The following is a 14,666-nucleotide window of genomic DNA, read 5'->3' on the forward strand; positions in this document are numbered from 1 at the left end:
ATAAATTTAAACAGGCTTTCCTTTTTGGGAAGCCACTAATTTTATTTATATAAGAGTAAATAAATTTGTTAATAAATATAACATATTATATAATTTGTTTACAACAAATTATTTTGTTTATAACATACATTACCAAATATTTTTATTTTTTTTTTTTATTGTAATATATCTGCAATAATAAATTATAATTTGTATATTATCTATTTTATTTTACAATAACTTATTGAATTTTTGAAAAAATTTTATTATAAATTAATATACTATTATATTTTTTATATATACAAGTTAAGAGTAACAAGTATCGATAGGAGATTATCGAATTTATAACTAATAAAACATTTCGCCTTAATCAAAGAAAATAAAGATTTTGCTATACCATTTTTTATACTTTCAATAAATAATTTATTATTAAATTTTTATTATTTCATTTATTTTTTAAAATTATTAAAAATATTTTTCTAATAATTATAAGCGTACATAAACAAGTAGTAAATGTAAAATGAAAATAATAAAGGTAATGTAATGCAAATGCATTACATTGATTTACGATATATATTCCGCGATATCCTTTATTATATTTAAAATTAATAATATTGATATACTAATAATAGATATATTCAAGCTATTAATATATAAAATTTTATATTAAATATGATATTAATAATTGTTTATTTAATTTTTTTGTATATATAAAAATAATTTACTCTTATTTAAAAAATTTGATGGCTCTCTTTTTAAGAGAGCCATTTTTATATGTTGATGTATTTTTATGTTATCAATTAAATAATATTTTCGATTTATTTATTTTGAACTTGTATATTTTGTAACAGCTTTAGTACCTTCACTAACAGCGTGCTTTGCCAATTCACCAGGTAATAATAATCGAACTGCGGTTTGAATTTCCCGACTTGTGATTGTTGAACGTTTATTATAATGTGCTAAACGTGATGCTTCAGCAGCAATACGTTCAAAAATATCATTAACAAAACTGTTCATGATACTCATAGCTTTACTAGAGATACCAGTATCAGGATGCACTTGTTTTAATACTTTGTAAATGTAAATTGCATATGATTCCTTGCGCTTCCTCTTCTTTTTCTTATCACTCTTTGATATATTTTTTTGAGCTTTGCCAGCTTTTTTTGCTGCTTTTCCACTTGTTTTTGGTGGCATTGTTACAAACAATTAATATACACAGATAGTTACAGAACACCAGTCAGTATATGTATGAGCGTGTCGTGTATACAACTAGCGTATTATATACGCGAAGATGGATATAACAATAAAAATGAATACTACTCTCTGATTGGCTGAAAATAATACTATAAGGTGATTGGTTTATTTTTAAAGTTTTATATTTTATAAATATTATAAATTAAAATACCCAAATAACATTTTAAACATTTATGTTACAATCCCCGTAACGTACACATCTGTGTGATTATATTTACAAAAAAAAATATTAATTAAATAAATTTATTCGCTATGTCTGGACGAGGTAAAGGTGGTAAAGTAAAGGGAAAGGCAAAGTCAAGATCAAGCCGAGCAGGATTACAATTTCCTGTTGGAAGAATTCACAGATTATTACGAAAAGGAAATTATGCTGAACGAGTAGGTGCTGGTGCCCCAGTATATTTGGCTGCTGTTATGGAATATTTGGCTGCAGAAGTTCTCGAGTTAGCTGGTAATGCTGCCCGTGATAACAAAAAAACACGTATCATTCCACGTCATTTACAATTGGCAATTCGTAATGATGAAGAATTAAATAAATTATTATCTGGTGTAACAATTGCTCAAGGTGGTGTATTACCAAACATTCAAGCAGTGTTATTACCAAAGAAAACTGAAAAGAAAGCATAAATTAAAAACATTGCATTAATTTTTATAATAATAATACATCGATCATAGGCCTTTTAATAAAAGGCCACAAATTTATTTAAAATAAGAGTAAAAATTATTTTTATAAATAATATATTATAATATTTTTTTAAAGAATCAATTTAAATAATTATAAATTAATGATTCTTTTTTTTTTTTTTTTTTTTTATATGTTATTATGGAAATAATTCATCATATTATGATGACATTTAGGTAACATATTATAAGAATATTCATAAAATATTATCAAAATAATATTGTATTATGATGATATTTAGACAAAATATTATAAGAATATACACAAAATATTATCAAAATAATATCATTAGATAACAAAACTGTTCATGATACTCATACCTTTACTAGAGATAAAAGTATCAGGATGCACTTGTATTAATACATATTATCACAACATCACAAAATATTTTTTAAAAGGAAAAATTTTTAAAAAATTATTATAAAATTTGATTGAATTAAATTTCAATTTATTTTTTTAATAATTAAAGAAAAAAAAAAGCATATAAACTTTCTATTGAAAATGTTATTTTCAACTAGATGGCCAAGTGAACTTTGTTACACAAACAATATATGACGTATTCGTTATTTAAATAATCAGTATCCTTTGATATTATATCAATACGTTACTCTCTTCTTTTGATACATATTAATAAAATTTCAATTTATAAGATTTTATGTCAATTATATAAATAATATTATAAATTTTCTAAATACATAAGTTAAGTAACAAAAAATTTGAATAACAAGATAAATTTATATATTATGTTTTAATACTCGATACTATAATATATCGCATCCGTTACCAATTATTCGGTATCCTTTGATTTATACACAGAATGAACCAAAAATATGTATCAAATTTATTTTATTTATTTATATATTTAATATTATTATTATTATTTTATATTACAAAGTTTCTTAACGAAGCTTACAATGATTTCTCATATCGTACTTAACAAAATTATTTAGATCATATAAAATTTAAATTGTTAAAAAATTTTTATATTTATTATTATTATTTATTTTTATTAAAATTACATAACATAAAATTAATAATATTTTAATAATTATATAAATTAATTCTTATTTAAAATAATCTTATATTAATCTCAACAAATACTCTAATAATATATTTTGTCATAAATTTTTTTATATTTAAAATAAATATTATAATATATAAATACTTATATCAGTATAAAATTTCTTTATATAATTATGAAAAAATTAATTTAATAGTTAATTATTGATATTAATGCATAAATAAAAGTATTTTCTAATGAAATATATTTTGTCAATGTTCGATTAACACATTTCATAATAATACGTTTTCATTATTGACAAAAAAAGTTTTTCTAAAAATGAAATCTTATACTATAATATATATATTTATATATTAAATTTTTTAATTATTTATATACTAATAATTTATAATAAATCGATATTAAATAAAAAATAAAAATATATACTTTTTAAGTTTACCTTAAAAATATTATTGTTTTGTATGATTGAAATAATTAATATTAAACTATGTTTATTAATAATTGTTAATAAAAAAATTAAATATATTTTAATTTATAAAATAAATATTATTATTAAATTTATAATTTATTATTTTATATATTATAGAAATTGAAAAAATAAATCATGTTTACTACGACAGTAAATTAGAAATACTATTTAATTTTTATGTGTTTTCTACATGGTACTTTGACTTACATAGGGACTTATATTATTGTGAATAATGATATAATTGAAAACCTTTATTTTTTATTTGATAGAATTATTATATTTTATCATTTAAATATTTATAATAAATACATTATTTTTATAAAGTAAAAAATATGGCCGAAGAAAATTCTACAGCTGTTGCAGCAACTGCGGTTACTGCTGCTTCTACAACACCAACAAAAAAAGCAACAGCTTCTGGTGCTAAACGTACAAAACAACATTCAAAACCAACACATCCACGTACATCAGAAATGGTTGTTAACGCAATTAAAAATTTAAAAGAACGTGGTGGTTCATCATTACAAGCAATTAAAAAATATTTAGCTGCAAATTATAAAGTGGATTCTGATAAAATTTCACCATTTATTAAAAAATATTTAAAAGCTGCTGTAACTGAGGGAGCCTTGGTACAAACTAAAGGTAAAGGTGCATCTGGTTCATTCAAATTGGCTGCTTCCGCTTCATCTAATTCTTCAGCTAAATCAAAAGTATCCAAAAAAGAAAGTGGAGCAAAAGGTTCAGCAAAGAGTGCTAAAAGTAAACGGGCACCAAAAGAAAAGAAAGCCACAACTACATCATTGGCAGCCAAAAAGCCTAAAGCAAAAAAAGCGACTCCATCATCATCAACTGCTGCTAAAAAAGTTACTGCAAAATCATCAGCGGCATCAAAAAAAGCACCAGTTAAAGCAAAACCAGCAAAAAGTACAAAATCCGCTGCCAAAAGTAGCCCTGCTCGTAAACCGAAAGCACCAAAAGCTAAGAAAGCTTCTGTTGCCAAATCATCTCCTACAAAAATTAAAAAAGCAGCACCAAAAAAGAAATGATCTGTTACTTTAATAATATATTGAAATATTTCATTATTTTTGCTAAAAAATGAAAATAACATAGGCCTTAATACAGGCCACAAATTAATATTTGATAAGAGTAAATTATTTTTTGTATAAATATTTTATAAAATAATAGTTTAGAAACATTTGCCACAGTCAGTACCACGGATGGGTGGCCACTTGAGAATACTGTGTGCGGTTGCATTTTTATTTAAAATATATGGTATAATAAATAAGTATATATTTAAATTGATTACTTCATTGAAAATTTTAATAATATACTTTAATATTAATGATATTTATGAAAAATATATATTTGTAAAAATTTTCATTTATTACTGGCAACAGCCATACCACGTTGAAAACACCGGTTCTCGTCCCATTCTCTGTACAACAGCTGTAGTGAACACATCGTTGTGACTACAACTTAATTACAGACTTACATAACACAATTTTATTTTTTTGTTATATGCAAATTTTTAACAAACAAAAAAACAATATCAAGTCAGTGCATGAAGCCTAAGCCTCGTGGCTTAAAACGCCTCAATAATGATGGGCAAAGCCCATCCAAAACAAAAAATAAAGTGCTTGTACTCAATATACAAGATGCCAGTGAAATAAATCAGGAAAATGTAGAAAATATAGTGGGAAAAGACACATTAAACAGTGAAACGGACACAAAAAATAGTGAAGTGAACATATTAAATAGTGAAAAAGACACAACAAATAGTGAACTGAACGCAAAAAAGTGTGAAACGAAAATTAACGACAGTGAAAAAGACACAAATAATAAAGGTACAGTAAACATTAAACTAAATCAAGTGAATGTTGAAAACAATAATACAACAACGACAACCGAAATGATCGTTGATGACAACACAACCAAAAATATGGATTTAAGCTCAATGTTCGTCAAGCCATCGACCTCAAGGGGAACCGGCAAGCCCACACCAAAACCCCCAACAATACCGCTAAAAAACCGATTTGCGCCTTTAGAAAACGATGAAAATGAAGAAGACGACGACAATGACTCAATTGAACTGGGTCAAAACAAACCAAAAAAGCCACCACCACTTGTTATACACGCCAAAACTACCGACCACAAAACATATGTAAAATCACTCGAAAACGAAATAAACAAAGGATTCCACATCAAATACACCGCAAACAACACAAACTTGTACATTTATGATCATGAAGAATACAAAAAGTACAAAGAAATTCTAAATGAAGGCAAAGTGGAATACCACACATACACCCCAAAAGCGGACAGAAAACACGCCTTTATCTTAAGAGGGCTAGACAACAGCACTGACACCGAAGAAATCATCGAAGATCTAGAAGAAAAATATAAATTAAACGTCGAAAAGGTATTCAAACTGAAAAACACCAAAAAAGGACTCTTTCTGGTAATCTGTGATAGCACAATAAACCTTAAATATCTCAACAAAAACATACAATACGTGAACAGGACAAAAATATCCTGGGAAATGCGGCACAACACGCCCGAAATCATCCAATGTAGGCGGTGCCAGTCCTGGGGCCATAGTACTACCCACTGCCGCGCGGCTCCACACTGCCTCAAATGCGCAGAAGGACATTGGACCAGAGAATGCGACAAAGTGCGCAAAGAGGACCCGACAACCGCCAAAAACATCAAATGTGTTAACTGCCAGGGTAAACACCTAGCATTCCACAAAGAATGCCCAGTATACATAAAAAAACTGGAATTGAAAAAAGTAAAATACGTCCCAGCTCCTCCCCCAACAACAAATCCCTGGAACAGAAACATACACCTCCAACCAACACAACCGGCACAAATTCCACCGGCACAACAAAACATTCAACCCCAACAACCGCGTCAAAACTTACAAAACCCTATGGGCAACCTAAATGAATTAACAGCGGAAATACAAAACCTCAATAACTTGATAAACATCGATCAAATGCTGGAACTCGTAAGGCAACTAAACTCAGCCCTAAGAAACTGCAAAAGCGAACTGGAAAAGTTCATAACTTTCAATAATTTTCTCCGTGCCAAGTTTGCCCAATGCCCATAAACATTGGATCATGGAATGCGTGCGGTCTAAGGCATAACGTCCAAGAACTTAGACATTACGTAGAAAAACACAATATACATATAATGACAATAAACGAGACAAAACTGACACCGGACATAAAAATAAAAATAAAAAATTTTAACATTTTGAGAAGGGATCGCACTGCACACGGAGGTGGTGTGGCTATTCTAATAAAAAACAACATCCCGTACATAACAGTTGACGTTCAAAATAGAACATCTATTGAACATCTTGCCATCAAGCTAATTAATAACATTTTTATTGTTGCAGCGTACAACAACCCACGCAACATATTCACGGACCTTGACCTAAAGACACTGACCGACATAGGAACAAAAACATTGATAATAGGAGACTTGAACGCTCGACATCACACCTGGAAAAACCACATAACAAACACAAACGGACGTACTTTATACAAACACATAACAGACAAAAGCATGATCGTACTACACACAGAAGAGCCTACACACTTCCCACACAACAACGCAACACCAACGTACATTGACATCGTCATAAACAAAAACGTAAACAAAATAACTAAACTCACAACACACACAGAACTGACATCAGACCATAACCCAATCATGTTTACATTAAACGATCAACACACAGACAACACAACAACAAAGTGTACATCATATAAAACAACTGACTGGGTCAAGTTTAGAAAAACACTAAATAATAACATAAACATAAATAAAAAAATAAAAACAAACAGTGATGTTGACATGGCGCTAGCCGAATTAACAAGTGCAATAATAAACACCAAAAACAAACACACAAAGCAAATTAAAATAAATTTTTCTAAACTTGACCTTAGTCAAGAAATTATAAACCTTATCAAAGCGCGTAACGCTCTACGTAGACTGGACCACAGACGAGTAATACAAACAATCAAACCCGACATCAACAAACTAAACAAGGTGATAAGACAAAAAATAAGGCAACAGTTGAATCAGCAATGGGAAGACACCCTTAAATCCCTCAAGCCAGGGGACAAATCATTGTGGAGAATAACGAAATCATTTAGGCACAAAAAGGAAAATATTCCCACATTGATAAAAGACAACACTAACTACATGAGCGACAAACAAAAGGCGGATCTCATTGCTGACTCAATTGAAGCCGTACAACAAAACAACAACATATCACCCCTTGACAACACAGTCCGTCAGTCCGTAATAGAAGTACAAAACAAAAACGATCGCCCAAAGAAACGAATCAAACTGACGTCGCCACAGGAAATAAAACAAACAATCAGAAAATTACCTAACAACAAAGCCCCCGGACAAGACAATATACAAAACAAAGACGTCAAAAACCTCTCAACAAAAGCGTTAGTGCAACTTACATACATTGTTAACGCAATGTTTGCATTGGGGTACTATCCCGAGGCCTGGAAAACAGCGTTGGTGGTCCCAATACTGAAGCCCAACAAAAACCCAACAGACCCAGCAAGCTACAGGCCAATTAGTCTGCTGAGCTCGCTATCTAAAGTGGTCGAAAAGCTCATTCTATCTAGACTGAACAAAGTCATTACACAAAAAAATATACTAATCGACGAGCAATTCGGCTTCCGGGAGGGTCACGGAACCACCATGCAAGTGGCAAGAATCGCGGATTCAATAACTAAAAACTTCAACAAAGGAAACGTCACTTCCATGGTCCTCCTGGATGTCGAAAAAGCATTCGACACGGTCTGGATAGAAGGGGCTATTCACAAAATCTACAAAACTGGTATTCCAACCCAACTCAGCAGGCTGATGGCCTGCTATCTCCAAAATCGAAACTTTCGGCTGAAAATAAAAACCAAAAAATCAACTGTAAGGGAAATAAGGGCAGGAGTCCCACAGGGATCAGTTTTGGGACCAATCATCTTCAATATCTACATAAACGACATGCCCAAATTCGCCAAAACAAACCTGGCCGTATATGCGGACGACACCGCCATATACGCGCACTCATTTAACGCCCAGGTGGCGACAAAACAAGTCCAGATACACCTGGATATGATCCTAAAATTCGCCAATGACTGGAAAATTAAAATAAACGACTCAAAAACCGAACACATCCTGTTCACCAAAAAATTCACTAACATCAAAATCACAAGCCCCCTTAAGGTGAACGGGATGAGTATCTCAACCAGCAACAAGGTGAAATATCTGGGTGTATATCTGGATAAGGGCATGTCGTTTGTGCCTCAAATAAACCACCTGGTGGCCAAGGGTCACGGGGTAGTGCGTACACTGTATCCATTGCTTAACAGGTACAGTGCACTAACGCTAAAAACAAAAAAGTTGCTGTACGATGCAATAATAAAACCAGTTATAACAAACGCAGCACCGGTCTGGTGCAGTGCATCCAAAACGCAATTTATTAAACTACAACGAATTCAAAATAAATGCCTTAGACTAGTAGCAAACGCAGACAGACTCATCACAATCAAAAAATTACACAGCACAACCGACGCAAAAACAATAAAAGAAGTAATCAAAACTATGTCAGAAAAATTTTATAAACATCAAATACACAAAAGCAATCTGACAAAAAATATGATAATAGACCTGCCAGCACCAGCAAAACATAAATTAATATATCACACGCTGGAACCCGGACTGCAATAAAATATAAAAATAAAATAAAAACAACACGACCTACCACAACATAGCAATAAAATACAACAACAGCCTATACTGACAAGTCAGTTTAATATATAAACAGTTTTTTTACCAACTTTTTCTGTAGCAAACAAACAATAAATAAAAATAAAGTAACTCAAAACCTAACCACCCCCAAATCCTCCAAACTAATAAAAGCCATGCAAATCCAAAACAAATTTAGGATGAAAGCGCAAGCTAATAACCTAGAAAACAAAATAAAATATTTAAAATGTACATTATATATAATTTTGCATTGTATATTAATTGTATAACGTTTGTTAATTTTGTGACAATAAAGATTTATTTTAAAGTTAAAGGTTCTCGTCCGATCACCGAAGTTAAGCAACATTGGGCACAGTCAGTACTTGGATGGGTGACCGCTTGGGAACACTGTGTGCGGTTGCCTTTTTATATTAAAAATATAAATTATTTTTCTTCTTTTCTTTTTTTTTACACACCATATATAAATATATGTTATTTAGAAATGTAAACCTTTTATATTATTCATCAACAAATAAATATTATTTTTTGTATAAAATTTTATTGCATTTATAACTCATATCATGGTTACTTTAAAGCGAGAAGTTTTTTTAATATTTCAAATGAATATAAAATAATATAAATTTTATGAAATTTATTTATTTTTAGAAATAGCAATCGCTTATAATTATAACAAAATTTTAATAATGTTTAATTTTATTTCAATAATTTATATTTATATATATATATATATATATATATATATATATATATATATATATATTTTTTAATAAAAATAATATACTCTTATTTAATAATATATGTTGGTCCTATATATAGGACCGAAAATATTTCTTATTTGTTTTTTTTTTTTTAAATTGTCATTTAAAACGCTTATGCACGTTCTCCACGAATACGTCTTGCCAATTGTATATCCTTAGGCATAATTGTAACACGCTTTGCATGAATTGCGCATAAATTGGTATCTTCAAATAAACCTACTAAATAGGCTTCACTAGCTTCTTGTAATGCCATAACAGCTGAACTTTGAAAACGTAAATCGGTTTTAAAATCTTGTGCAATTTCACGTACTAAACGTTGGAATGGTAATTTACGAATTAACAATTCAGTACTTTTTTGATAACGACGAATTTCTCGTAAAGCTACTGTACCAGGACGATATCTGTGTGGTTTTTTTACTCCACCAGTTGCTGGTGCACTTTTACGTGCAGCTTTCGTTGCTAATTGTTTTCTTGGTGCTTTACCACCAGTTGATTTACGTGCAGTTTGCTTGGTTCTAGCCATTTTCAAATAATAATGTTTTTACAAAAAAACACACAATTTTAAAAATTATATTCGACAATTTGATACTACAAAGTCAAATGTTTAAATGCGAAATAAATGTGTTGTATTTATATTTATATGAAATTTCAAAATTTTTGTTGTCATATCCTATTGGATAGCTATCAGAGTATGGACTAATCAAATTGTATAGGCGTGGCTTAAAAAATCTTTAATGCTTTATATAAAAAGGCACAATTGTACCGGCGCTCACATACATTACAATACTTGTGAGGTTAACACACGTGTTATCCGTTCGTTAAAATATTGTAAATAATTTTTTATTAAAATGACTGGCAGAGGAAAAGGTGGAAAGGGTCTTGGAAAAGGGGGTGCAAAACGTCATAGAAAAGTTTTGCGTGATAATATCCAAGGTATTACAAAACCTGCAATTCGTCGTTTAGCACGACGAGGTGGAGTAAAACGTATCTCTGGTTTAATTTATGAAGAAACACGTGGTGTACTTAAAGTATTCCTTGAAAATGTTATTCGGGATGCTGTTACATATACTGAACACGCAAAACGTAAAACAGTTACAGCTATGGATGTTGTATATGCATTAAAACGACAAGGTCGTACTTTGTATGGTTTTGGAGGTTAAGAAAATATAATAATTTACTTAAAATATTTAGTAAATTTATTAAAGAATATTTAATACATCCGATAAATTTAAACAGGCTTTCCTTTTTGGGAAGCCACTAATTTTATTTATATAAGAGTAAATAAATTTGTTAATAAATATAACATATTATATAATTTGTTTACAACAAATTATTTTGTTTATAACATACATTACCAAATATTTTTATTTTTTTTTTTTATTGTAATATATCTGCAATAATAAATTATAATTTGTATATTATCTATTTTATTTTACAATAACTTATTGAATTTTTGAAAAAATTTTATTATAAATTAATATACTATTATATTTTTTATATATACAAGTTAAGAGTAACAAGTATCGATAGGAGATTATCGAATTTATAACTAATAAAACATTTCGCCTTAATCAAAGAAAATAAAGATTTTGCTATACCATTTTTTATACTTTCAATAAATAATTTATTATTAAATTTTTATTATTTCATTTATTTTTTAAAATTATTAAAAATATTTTTCTAATAATTATAAGCGTACATAAACAAGTAGTAAATGTAAAATGAAAATAATAAAGGTAATGTAATGCAAATGCATTACATTGATTTACGATATATATTCCGCGATATCCTTTATTATATTTAAAATTAATAATATTGATATACTAATAATAGATATATTCAAGCTATTAATATATAAAATTTTATATTAAATATGATATTAATAATTGTTTATTTAATTTTTTTGTATATATAAAAATAATTTACTCTTATTTAAAAAATTTGATGGCTCTCTTAAAAAGAGAGCCGTTTTTATATGTTGATGTATTTTTATGTTATCAATTAAATAATATTTTCGATTTATTTATTTTGAACTTGTATATTTTGTAACAGCTTTAGTACCTTCACTAACAGCGTGCTTTGCCAATTCACCAGGTAATAATAATCGAACTGCGGTTTGAATTTCCCGACTTGTGATTGTTGAACGTTTATTATAATGTGCTAAACGTGATGCTTCAGCAGCAATACGTTCAAAAATATCATTAACAAAACTGTTCATGATACTCATAGCTTTACTAGAGATACCAGTATCAGGATGCACTTGTTTTAATACTTTGTAAATGTAAATTGCATATGATTCCTTGCGCTTCCTCTTCTTTTTCTTATCACTCTTTGATATATTTTTTTGAGCTTTGCCAGCTTTTTTTGCTGCTTTTCCACTTGTTTTTGGTGGCATTGTTACAAACAATTAATATACACAGATAGTTACAGAACACCAGTCAGTATATGTATGAGCGTGTCGTGTATACAACTAGCGTATTATATACGCGAAGATGGATATAACAATAAAAATGAATACTACTCTCTGATTGGCTGAAAATAATACTATAAGGTGATTGGTTTATTTTTAAAGTTTTATATTTTATAAATATTATAAATTAAAATACCCAAATAACATTTTAAACATTTATGTTACAATCCCCGTAACGTACACATCTGTGTGATTATATTTACAAAAAAAAATATTAATTAAATAAATTTATTCGCTATGTCTGGACGAGGTAAAGGTGGTAAAGTAAAGGGAAAGGCAAAGTCAAGATCAAGCCGAGCAGGATTACAATTTCCTGTTGGAAGAATTCACAGATTATTACGAAAAGGAAATTATGCTGAACGAGTAGGTGCTGGTGCCCCAGTATATTTGGCTGCTGTTATGGAATATTTGGCTGCAGAAGTTCTCGAGTTAGCTGGTAATGCTGCCCGTGATAACAAAAAAACACGTATCATTCCACGTCATTTACAATTGGCAATTCGTAATGATGAAGAATTAAATAAATTATTATCTGGTGTAACAATTGCTCAAGGTGGTGTATTACCAAACATTCAAGCAGTGTTATTACCAAAGAAAACTGAAAAGAAAGCATAAATTAAAAACATTGCATTAATTTTTATAATAATAATACATCGATCATAGGCCTTTTAATAAAAGGCCACAAATTTATTTAAAATAAGAGTAAAAATTATTTTTATAAATAATATATTATAATATTTTTTTAAAGAATCAATTTAAATAATTATAAATTAATGATTCTTTTTTTTTTTTTTTTTTTTTATATGTTATTATGGAAATAATTCATCATATTATGATGACATTTAGGTAACATATTATAAGAATATTCATAAAATATTATCAAAATAATATTGTATTATGATGATATTTAGACAAAATATTATAAGAATATACACAAAATATTATCAAAATAATATCATTAGATAACAAAACTGTTCATGATACTCATACCTTTACTAGAGATAAAAGTATCAGGATGCACTTGTATTAATACATATTATCACAACATCACAAAATATTTTTTAAAAGGAAAAATTTTTAAAAAATTATTATAAAATTTGATTGAATTAAATTTCAATTTATTTTTTTAATAATTAAAGAAAAAAAAAAGCATATAAACTTTCTATTGAAAATGTTATTTTCAACTAGATGGCCAAGTGAACTTTGTTACACAAACAATATATGACGTATTCGTTATTTAAATAATCAGTATCCTTTGATATTATATCAATACGTTACTCTCTTCTTTTGATACATATTAATAAAATTTCAATTTATAAGATTTTATGTCAATTATATAAATAATATTATAAATTTTCTAAATACATAAGTTAAGTAACAAAAAATTTGAATAACAAGATAAATTTATATATTATGTTTTAATACTCGATACTATAATATATCGCATCCGTTACCAATTATTCGGTATCCTTTGATTTATACACAGAATGAACCAAAAATATGTATCAAATTTATTTTATTTATTTATATATTTAATATTATTATTATTATTTTATATTACAAAGTTTCTTAACGAAGCTTACAATGATTTCTCATATCGTACTTAACAAAATTATTTAGATCATATAAAATTTAAATTGTTAAAAAATTTTTATATTTATTATTATTATTTATTTTTATTAAAATTACATAACATAAAATTAATAATATTTTAATAATTATATAAATTAATTCTTATTTAAAATAATCTTATATTAATCTCAACAAATACTCTAATAATATATTTTGTCATAAATTTTTTTATATTTAAAATAAATATTATAATATATAAATACTTATATCAGTATAAAATTTCTTTATATAATTATGAAAAAATTAATTTAATAGTTAATTATTGATATTAATGCATAAATAAAAGTATTTTCTAATGAAATATATTTTGTCAATGTTCGATTAACACATTTCATAATAATACGTTTTCATTATTGACAAAAAAAGTTTTTCTAAAAATGAAATCTTATACTATAATATATATATTTATATATTAAATTTTTTAATTATTTATATACTAATAATTTATAATAAATCGATATTAAATAAAAAATAAAAATATATACTTTTTAAGTTTACCTTAAAAATATTATTGTTTTGTATGATTGAAATAATTAATATTAAACTATGTTTATTAATAATTGTTAATAAAAAAATTAAATATATTTTAATTTATAAAATAAATATTATTA

This window comes from Chrysoperla carnea (assembly GCF_905475395.1).
Source record: "Chrysoperla carnea chromosome X unlocalized genomic scaffold, inChrCarn1.1 SUPER_X_unloc_22, whole genome shotgun sequence".
NCBI classification, from domain to species: domain Eukaryota; kingdom Metazoa; phylum Arthropoda; class Insecta; order Neuroptera; family Chrysopidae; genus Chrysoperla; species Chrysoperla carnea.